Source organism: Salvelinus namaycush, chromosome 2 (assembly GCF_016432855.1).
Source record: "Salvelinus namaycush isolate Seneca chromosome 2, SaNama_1.0, whole genome shotgun sequence".
Classification (NCBI taxonomy): domain Eukaryota; kingdom Metazoa; phylum Chordata; class Actinopteri; order Salmoniformes; family Salmonidae; genus Salvelinus; species Salvelinus namaycush.
Window position 1 is genome coordinate 23,269,342 of NC_052308.1, and position 11,408 is coordinate 23,280,749.

Below are 11,408 nucleotides of genomic sequence, written 5' to 3' on the forward strand. Positions count from 1 at the left end.
TTGTAGGGGTGCGCCCGGAGTTCGCACCTTGAGGGGGGGGTTCTGTCACGTTCCTGACCTGTTTTCTGTTGTTTGGTATGTGTTTATTGGTCAGGGCGTGAGTTTTGGGTGGGCAGTCTATGTTTTCTGTTTCTATGTTGGTTTTGGGTTGCCTGGTATGGCTCTCAATTAGAGGCAGGTGTTTGACGTTTCCTCTGATTGAGAGTCATATTAAGGTAGGTTGTTCTCACTGTTTGTTTGTGGGTGGTTGTCTCCTGTGTCTGTGTTTGTCGCGCCACACGGGACTGTCTCGGTTTGTTTGTACATTCGTTCTTTTGTGTAGTCATTTTCCTGTTCGTGAGTTCTTCGTTGTATGTAAGTTCGCATGTCCAGGTCTGTCTACTCCGTTTTGTTATTTTGTTAGTTAGTCAAGTATAGTTCGTTTTTTGTCTTGTCTAAAATAAATCATGTCAAATTACAACGCCGCGTTTTGGTCTGATCCATGCTCCTCCTCATCCGAGGAGGAGGAATATGACGACGATCGTTACAGTGTAGAAGCACGGTGGCTAGGAAAAACTCCCTAGAAAGGCCAAAACCTAGGAAGAAACCTAGAGAGGAACCAGGCTATGAGGGGTGGCCAGTCCTCTTCTGGCTGTGCCGGGTGGAGATTATAACAGAACTATGCCAAGATGTTCAAAATGTTCATAAGTGACAAGCATGGTCAAATAATAATCATGAATAATTTTCAGTTGGCTTTTCATAGCCGATCATTAAGAGTTGAAAACAGCAGGTCTGGGACAGGTGGCGGTTCCATAACCGCAGGCAAAACAGTTGAAACTGGAATAGCAGCAAGGCCAGGTGGACTGGGGACAGCAAGGAGTCATCATGCCCGGTAGTCCTGACGTATGGTCCTAGGGCTCAGGTCCTCCGAGAGAGAGAAAGAAAGAGAGAAGGAGAAAATTAGAGAGAGCCAAGATTTTCAAAATGTTCATAAATGACAAGCATGGTCAAATAATAATCAGGAATAAATGTCAGTTGGCTTTTCATAGCCGATCATTAAGAGTTGAAAACAGCAGGTCTGGGACAGGTAGGGGTTCCGTAACCGCAGGCAGAACAGTTGAAACTGGAATAGCAGCAAGGCCAGGCGGACTGGGGACAGCAAGGAGTCATCATGCCCGGTAGTCCTGACGTATGGTCCTAGGGCTCAGGTCCTCCGAGAGAGAGAAAGAAAGAGAGAAGGAGAGAATTAGAGAGAGCCAAGATTTTCAAAATGTTCATAAATGACAAGCATGGTCAAATAATAATCAGGAATAAAAGTCAGTTGGCTTTTCATAGCCGATCATTAAGAGTTGAAAGCAGCAGGTCTGGGACAGGTAGGGGTTCCATAACCGCAGGCAGAGCAGTTGAAACTGGAACAGCAGCAAGGCCAGGTGGACTGGGGACAGCAAGGAGTCATCATGCCCGGTTTGCCGTGACGTATGGTCCTAGGGCTCAGGTTCTCAGAGAGAGAGAAAGAAAGAGAGAACGAGAGAATTAGAGAGAGCATACTTAAATTCACACAGGACACTGGATAAGACAGGAGAAGTACTCCAGGTATAACCAACTGACCCTAGCCCCCCGACACATAAACTACTGCAGCATAAATACTGGAGGCTGAGACAGGAGCGGTCAGGAGACACTGTGGCCCCATCCGAAGATACCCCCGGACAGGGCCAAACAGGAAGGATATAACCCCACCCACTTTGCCAAAGCACAGCCCCCGCACCACTAGAGGGATATCTTCAACCACCAACTTACAGTCATGTCATGGAAAGTGCAGGTGATCCTAATGTTTTTTACACTTAGTGTATGTTCATGCTACACACACTGAACTGTTGCTACCAGAGTCAGACTATGGTTGCTAAATGCTGCACAATTTTAACACTTCCCCCCAATCCCCGCTTCCCTTTAACACGTGTAAATATTGGACTATAAATTGTGCCTTCATGTATTATACTTATGCCCCCAAAAATGTTATTTTCTACTGAACCATTTACTTTATGTTTGTATTCTTATATTTCATTATTTATTATTGTTGTTGCATTGTCGACAAGGACCCTGCAAGAAATAATTTTGTTGGACGGTGTATATCTTGTGTATTACATACGAGTAATAAAACTTGAAACTTGAACATTTAACTACACCAGACACTGGGAGAGGAATTCGCCTTTTGGCAGTAAATAATCCACAACAAGGCCAAATCTACACTGACGTTGCATACCAAGAAGACAGTGAATGTTCCTGAGTGGCCAAGTTACAGTTTTCCCTTAAATCTGCTTGAAAATCTATGGCAAGAGACATTTGCTGTCTAGTCATGATCAACAACACCTTGACAAAACTTGAAGAATTTTGAAAAGAATAAAGGGCAAGTATTGCACAGTACAGGTGTGCAAAACTCTAATAGACTTTCCCAAGAAGAGTTACAGCTATAATCGCTGCCAAAGGTGTTTCTAACATTTATTGACTTGGGGGGTGAATACTTATCTAATTAAGATATATTAGTTCATTATTTTTCATTAATAAAAATACATTTAAAAAATAGTATTTTATGTAGATCGTTGAAAAAATGAAGCTCTAATTTTAAGCTTGCATGCCAGGAAAGTGGTCATGCCTGGATTCAAGATCATATTAGGCTCCTTTAGCTGCTTTGTGTTTCTCACATGAAGATACAAATACATCTGCAAATCCGTTGGATATTTAGGACAACCCAAAAATGTAGTATCTAGGTCACCTAACAGGTGAGATACAAACCATGCTACTATTTATTGATACAATAACAGGCTTTCAATACAATATGGTTTATATAGATTTCATTGATTTCTGAGTTAAAATGAACTCCCCCTCGCCTCCCAAATTGTGACTTCTCAATATCGTGTCGAACACATCTGACAGAGTCCTCATCTTGCTTTGCGTTCACTAGTTGACTATGATGACTGGAACTGTGTGGTAGTTGTGGTTTCTGGTGGAAGTGTAAAGCAGGGACATTGGGCTTACCCACAGCATCAGGGGAGACACTTTGAAATAGGAGCAGCTTCTATCACTGATCACTTGATAAACCTGTCCAAATCAACCTCGAGACTCCCCCCACAAGTAGTTGTGACTGTCATTTCAACTTTACACATTGACTAGTTACACAAAGGGGAGACAGAGTAGAATAATATGTTTTGAAGTTCTAATCCTGTTAAGGCTAATCCAAAAACCAATTTAAATTCATAAGTAGATAAGGAAACACGTCGCTTCATCACTATGTGTTTGTTTGTGGAAATGTTGATACACTCATTATTTATTGTATCAACTTAACACCTCACTGAATAGTTTATTATTTTTTTGATTTTTTTACTGAAACCAAATATGGAAATGTTGTAGTTGTTTGGCTCTCATTCTGTCAGACACATACACCGTCTCCCACACTCTTCATGTTTCTAAACTCACCGGCCCCCTCGGCTATTTTGACACACACATACATAACTATCTCTGTATAACCTACCAGTATCGGTGTCAGCAGTGGGCTGAGGCTGGAGCCTGAAACACAGGGGAGAGCTCAGTCCCACAGATAGGGGCTGTCAACTCAGCTGTGACACCCCTGGTTGTGATATTAACACTGTTAAACAGCCTCTGTGTGTGTGTGTGTGTGTGTGTGTCTGTGTCTCTGTCTCTGTCTGTGTCTGTGTGTGTGTGTGTGTCTGTGCGTGTGTGCGTGCGTGCGTGTGTGTGTTTCACTGGAAAAGCGGCAGGACGAGCCTTCCCTCAGGAGTGGAGAGAGCGCTACAGTCCCACACCTCGCTCCCGGCCTGACAGGTGACTTATCACTGCCTTGATCTACAGGGCAGATATGGGTCTGTTCTGTCACTCCACAGAGGCGTTTGGGGATTAAAGAGCAGAAACTGCACCCATTGTGGTGTTTAATACAGTTAACGTTCCAATAAGGGGCTCTCTGCTTGTGACCCAAGACAATGCACTCCTAAATTCTGTCATCAATGCTAAAAACCCTGCTCAAGTACGTTCACAAAGGCACTGAAATTGTGCAGCCTCAAAAGTAAACCATTATTCAGCGCTTCGACAACAAAACCACACAACTGATATTTGGGAAATTAGCCTATTGTGTCATGTGACAATATGTTACAGGGAGATGTGCCAGACAGACAGACATAACACAGATACTCAGCATCAGATCATCCCACTGGCTATAATGAACTAGCTTTGACTTACACATTTATGGAAATTATTTGTTTTTTACTGGCACTCTCCATTCTCCTTGGCCTTGGCTTGCGTTGTGGGGAAAGCTGTTTGTTTATAACTCAGCAACTACAGTCAGTACACACAATCACTCTCAAAGTCTCTAACATTTGATTATGGCAAAATGTATCATTCAATTCCAACAAGAGGACAATAATGGATGAAAGAGAAAGGAGAAAAGTACCATTTAGCCGTGCACTGCACTAAGTTCAGAAGATTCCAATAGAGAAACCAGCGGCATCATCAAAGCAGCGATTCCACCTTTCCTAGTCACCCGCCATTATAAAGAAGAGTTGACCTTGCCTTTGGCCTCTTGGCTGCCTGACAAAGCACTCCCCATGCTCTAGTGCAGTGCGGCTATCCTCTAAATGAAAGTAGCTGAGAGGGGAAGGGCAGAGAGGCCTTTGGAATATCAATGTGTGATGCTCTCAATTAAGATTAAAGCTTCCAATAGAAGACTATGGAGCCACATCCCTGAGAGATGGTTGACATCACACCCTTGCTGACTCTGTATAAAATCATTGAGTCCAGAACCATGTCTACTACTAACTACGATTACTACTATTACCTGTCCCTCCTTAATATTGACTCATAGTCACACTTATTAGACAGACGTAAAATGTATCATTTTTCTGCTGCTGGATGATAAGAATATTGAAATATGAGAAATGTTTGGATCAGCAAATTTCTAAACTGGAAGGAATATATGAGGCAATCAGAATAAACCTTCAGGCACAGAAATCCCTTCAGCTAGATGGAGAGAGAGAAAGAGGGGGGTGGGTTAGGTCGCTGGGAAAGATTTTTCCTAAAATGTCTTTGTCTCCTTGTGACAAACTGAAATAGCGTACTAGTATCAGACCCTTCCAGCATAAAGGACAGCCCCACAGTCTTTATGCTAAATATTGTTGACAGAGAGGCACACTTGCAGGAGATTAAGGCCTTTAATCAATTAATGTATGAATTATGTGCTCGTTAGGAAATAAAGACCTTGGGAAAATGCATTACAAGCATTTCTTTTTACCACCAAAAACATTTAATCAACATCACCCACACATCATTGTATTACACTAATCCTATCTCGTGTGCAGCTATACCACATTGTACTACGCTACTGCTTACTGTAAGTAATAGAGCATAGGATGATTATGGCTACAGTGTAAGAAATGAGAACAAAATGGAGACCAGCGTGTAAACCTCCCCCGATAAACAGAATTCCACATCAAGCGCCAACTCTGCAGTTAACTGAATCAATGCAATTCCAGTTGTGCTGATCTTGCAGTCTGTGCCCCTTCCCCCACTCCTGCACCCCTCTCCCTGCGCAGGTCTACCCATCGTAACACATTAGCAGCGGTAGCCATCACACAATCAAGACAAGCTACTGTATGAGATGTCAGCCCAATTTGTTTCCTTCTTCCAGCAACATCACATTAGCTGGGTGGATGTACCCTTGAGCTAAATCCAAGTTCACACACAGAGACAGTGTGGTGTTGGACAGAAACTGGCTGCATTGTCAGCGTTATTGAGACAGCTGCAGACATGCAACCAGCAGACTGACATGCAGAAAATGCTTAATGGTTAGAAATGGTTGTTTCATTGTTGTTTTTGGAGCTCCTCCAACATAATATAATTTAGGGTTATAGCGAGGTTTATACTGTATACTGTATAAAAGGAAAATTAAACCAAAGGAAAATTGGGTCCTGATTCGATTTACGCAATGAGTGCACCAGATCACTCAAGAATTAGTCACATTTCAGTATTATCTCATGCTTCTCAACCAAGCCCATACTGTTCTGAACCACACATATAGGACCCCAGGATCAGTAGCTTTATCTGCACCACTCGTTATTATGAAAGACAAATGTTACTGAGAGGCCAGTCAATAGTTCAATTATCCAAGGTCCATTTCAGTTAATTAAACAAATAATTGACCATCTAAAGGAGTAATGATATCAATCCCATTAGCCATGAATCCATCCAATACGGCACACCCACCACTTGACCCCACTGTGGATTGACTGGCCTCAGTAACAGGGTCAAAGTTTATCCTCTGTTAACTGGACTCTCTACTTTCTCAGTGACAGCCTGTTGCCTTAACTAGCCTAGGTCAGTGTCAATGGCTGCGATTACACAGGCAGTCCAATTCTGATTTTTTTGTCCAATTATTGGAAAAATGTCTGATCTGATTGGTCAAAAGACCAATTAGTGGCAAAAGATCAGAATTGGGCTGCCTGTGTAAACACAGTCATAGACGCAGGCCTAGGCTAGTTAAGGCAACAAAAATATAAAAGCAGTTATTGCGAAATAATTTTAGTTCCTCTGACTTTGTTATTTCACATAAACTGTTCACAAAATATTTCTATGAAATCCCCTTTATGTTGATATGTCCATTTCCATCCACTCTTTTCTCAATCACTTTATCCATGCCCCGGTCTGTGTATGGCTATATCACCAACCTCTGGACTTCACCAGCACTCACCTTAATAGCTCAGTCTGACTGGTCATTTAAAAGCTAGCTGAAACAGACAGATGGGTAATGGATTGCATGGCAAATCAATGCCTGAATCAATGGAAGGCATGCATCAATACATGGATAGAGAGCTGCTGAAATAGACACCACAGTAGGTGTCACGTGGAACACACAGAATACACTGTCCAAATGCTTTGCCAAAAATAGTTGTCTATTTATCATTATAAAATAAGAGTATTTGACTGCATTGTATTGTGTGTATGTGCGTGTGTGTGTGAATGTGTGTGTTTGTGGTAAGGACAGTAACTGAATGATAAGGTGTTTCCTTGCCTACCAGTGTGATCATGTATACTGGTCTCACTGTGAGAGGAAGGTTGTCGCAAAGCCTTAGCCAGGAACTGGACTGCAGATACAGTATCAGGGAGTGGGGGGTTGAAAGGACTGTAACCTACTATTGCAAAACAAAAAGGTTGTAGTAGGACAAGCAAAGGGAAGACATATCTCGTCTGCCGGTCATAAACAACGCAAGTAGTTTGTTGAATGATTTCTTGGGAACAGGCAGGGCATGCTTAAATACTGTTCTAGTTCTCATTTGTTATAATAAAGCATGGTGTCCTATTGAGTGTACTACGCTAACTAAATCATGTCTCTTTGTGCAAGGACTTGTCTGTGGGTTGGATACCATGGAATGACCACAAGTGTGTTACTTGGGTTGGGTCCAGGTGCTGTTGACTCATCATTACTGTGACTGTGTGACATCATATGACAAGTGTTAGAGGTCTAAAACATGGTTGTTCCCTGTCTGACCTCAGCAAGTGTGTATCTGCAGAACCGGAGCCAGCACTTCCACGACAGCAAGGGCAACAGCAACATAACAACAGTTGTCACTTTGAGGGATTTCTCCTGGTACTTACACATTACAAATAAAAATAGTAAATGTTGTAAGTTTGAAAATATGTAAAGTATAGGCCTATATATAGTTTTCATATTCACTTTTCTAATACGTATCACCATTAATGAGGCCTGACCAATCTTAGCTGGCACTGCTCTTACAAACCAAACATGTGTCCCAACACTACAACTGTTTCACATGGACTCTTCCTATAAATCATTGGTGAATAGCTGGTTAAAGGGTGGTGCAGGGGAGCAGCTGGACTCGTCTAAAAATAGCAGTCATGCTGTTGTTGAACAGTGTGTAAATGCAGAGCATGCAGTTAGCATAGAGAGTCTATCAACAATACCCTCCGCCTGAGTCATCAGCATTTGAAGGCAAGGAAGTAACAGAATTCCATGCATTTGAACCATGATACGTGCCATCTTACTCACCCACCCAAACAACCACAGAACAACAGCATTAAACCTGACTACATGCTTTAGACTCACTTTACTTGAACATTTATATCTATGCTTTGTAGCCTGAGGCAGAACACTCCCTCTCCAGTGCAGTGACTACCCCTGCATCCCTTCATGGAAAATAAAGCAGAGATTAAAAACAGGATTAATCAAGACAGGGGACAGCTAAACAAAGCAGGATTCAGCCAACTGAGCAGGTTTTACCAGTATTTATATGTCAGGGTGTTTTAACAGTTAGTAGCCTTCTGAAATTAAATGCTTAGACCAAGTTATTCAGGCTGATAACAGAGAGAAGTGTGTGTGTGTGTGTGTGTGTGTGTGTGTGTGTGTGTGTGTGTGTGTGTGTGTGTGTGTGTGTGTGTGTAATTGAGAGGTTTACTTTAGGCATCAGGGAAGCCATTTCAATCTGTCACATTAATTAAACACTAGGCAAACCAGAAAGTTGTGGTGACCAGAAACTGCCTTAACATTTATGTTGGCATTATAAACCCTACATTTGAAACTAGTATTAAAACAATTTGAGTAAAACTGCACAAAGGATGAGTGTGCCTACCTCGCTGTGTGCTCTTCAAATCACCCTCTAATGAATGTCATTGCAAATGTGTGACTTAGGCTACAGATAGAAGCAGTCAATACCTCAGCACCCAGGCACCAAGGGAGCCAATACAAATCCACAGGGTGATGGATACAAATCCAATAATCAATGGAGGTGGCTGTTACTGTCCGTCTCACCCCGTCTATGATGTTCAATAAGGGATCAGTGTGGGGTCAGTTGGGGGGTGGACAGGGTGGGGTTGGTATGGAAATACTTGACAAAAGTAAAGGGCAAGTGCCCCTTGCCAAATACTTTTCTTATTGCTAAAGATTTCAGCAAGATTTCCTGTGTGAATTTACATTGTTGATGTTATAGGTGAGAGGAATTCCCCAGCACATGTGAACACATGCTCACGAGCACTGACACAAACACTGTCCACCTTATCTGAGCTATAAAACAAGAATTTCAAAACTGTGACCTATCAGCCAAAAAAAGGTTAATGCACAAAGCATTAGTATGACTGGAATGCATGCATCATGTCTGCCTCAGTTATAGATAGACAAAAGTGATTATACAGATGTTGCTCTAAAAACAGACAAGCACAAGGTTAATTATCTTTTATATAATTTTGATTAAAGGTAATCACTAATGGCATACTCTAAGTTACTAATCTAATTACATTTTAATTCAATATGTGTCGGGACACAATGTTACACCTTTTGTCAGCCACTATGACAGCCAAGATGACTTTACCCAGCATGCTTTTGGTTTAGGAAACATTCTGCCCTCCTGGGATTACAGAAATGACCTGAAAAGGACATCAAATGACTCTAATTGTGTACATTGTCTATATCAAGCCTCCCATTGATTTGAGAAACTGGACTGTTGTGGTAAACAAACGATATGAAATGGTTAAGTCCTCGAGTCTCAGAGGAATTGAAGACCGACACAATAGATCACACCATATGCCATGTTGATATAACCAAGGCTACAGCTCTCTCTGGTGGCAGAGACATGGTACTGTTGATGCAATGAATAATTAGGAAGATCCCTTTACCCCCCATACATTACCGTTTCAGACAGCATTCAGCATTAGTTTTAGTTATTAGCAATTTAGTAATTATAGTAGATCATTATAGTCGTTCCTAATAAATGCTATGACGGAACATGGTAGAACTTCTACAAGAGACAGTCAACTGTAAATAAACTTGTTTTCAGTACCAAAATTGCTCATCAAGAGCCAGTTTAAACCCTACTGATAATCTCAATCTTTGCATGCCTTTCTTTCCTGTCAAAGTAGTTAAAGCACAAGTTAATAATGTAAAACCACTAGTTGGGTCCAAAAGCATGTACCCCAATTTGTGCCATGTACTGAAAACAAATACAATATTTTAATAGCAGAAGCCTTTCAGTGTCTGAAAATAGGATATACTTGCAACTGAAAACAAGTTTGTCAATTATCAAATCAAAAATTAAATCAAATTGTATTTGTCACACGCCATGTAGACCTTACAGTGAAATGCTTACAAGCCCTTAACCAACAATGCATTTAAGAAAAATAAGTGTTAAGAAAGTATTTACTCAAATAAACTGAAGTAAAAAATAAATACTTTTGGACCTAGACTTGGCGCTCCGGCAACATTTGGCGTGCAGTAGAATTGAGAGCAGTCTATGACTAGGGTGGCTGGAGTCTTTGGCAATTTTTAGGGCCTTCCACTGACACCACCTGGTATAGAGGTCCTGGATGGCAGGAAGCTTGGCCCCAGTGATGTACTGGGCCGTACCACTATAGTGCCTTGTGGTCAGAGGCCGAACAGTTACCATACCAGGTGGTGATGCAACCAGTTAGGATGCCCTTGATGGTGCAGCTGTAGAACTTCTGAGGACCCATGCCAAATCTTTTCAGTCTCCTGAGAGGGAATAGGCGCTGTCGTGCCCTCTTCACGACTGTCTTGGTGTGTTTGGACCATGATAGTTTGTTGGTGACGTGGACACCAAGGAACTTCAAGCTCTCAACCTGCTCCACTACAGCCCGTTGATGAGAATGAGGGCGTGTTCGGCCCTCCTTTTCCTGTAGTCCACGATCATCTCCTTTGTCTTGATCACGTTGAGGGAGAGGTTGTTATCCTGGCACCATACTGCCAAGTCTCTGACCTCCTCCCTATAGGCTGTCTCATTGTTGTCTGTGATCAGGCCTACCACTGTTGTGTCGTCTGCAAACTTAATGATGGTGTTGGCGTCGGGCTTGGCCATGCAGTCATGGGTGAACAGGGAGTACAGGAGGGGACTGAGCACGCACCCCTGAGGGGCCCACGTGTTGAGGATCAGCGTGGCAGATGTGTTGTTACCTACCCTTACCACCTATACACTAAATTATATACATTTCATTAATAGTGCTGTGTGTAGCAGGATATGCACAGACAGGAGGTTGGTGGCACCTTAATTGGGGAGGACGGGCTTGTGGTAATGACTGGAGCGGAATTAGTTGAAAGGTATCAAATACAAACACATGGTTTCCAGGTGTTTGATTCCATTCCATGTGCTCCGTTCCGGCTATTATTATGTGCCGTTCTCCCCTCAGCAGCCTCCTGTGACACACACTATTTACAAATGAGTGAAAAACCTAATAGAAAAAAAGAGTGCAATGTTATGGAACCCCTGTGGCTTCTTTCATTACAAACACACTTGTTGTCTTAGGCTGCGTTTATACAGGCAGCCCAATTCTGATCTTTTTCACTAATTGGTCTTTTGACCAATCAGATCAGCTCTGAAAATGAGCTGATGTGAAAAGACCTGATG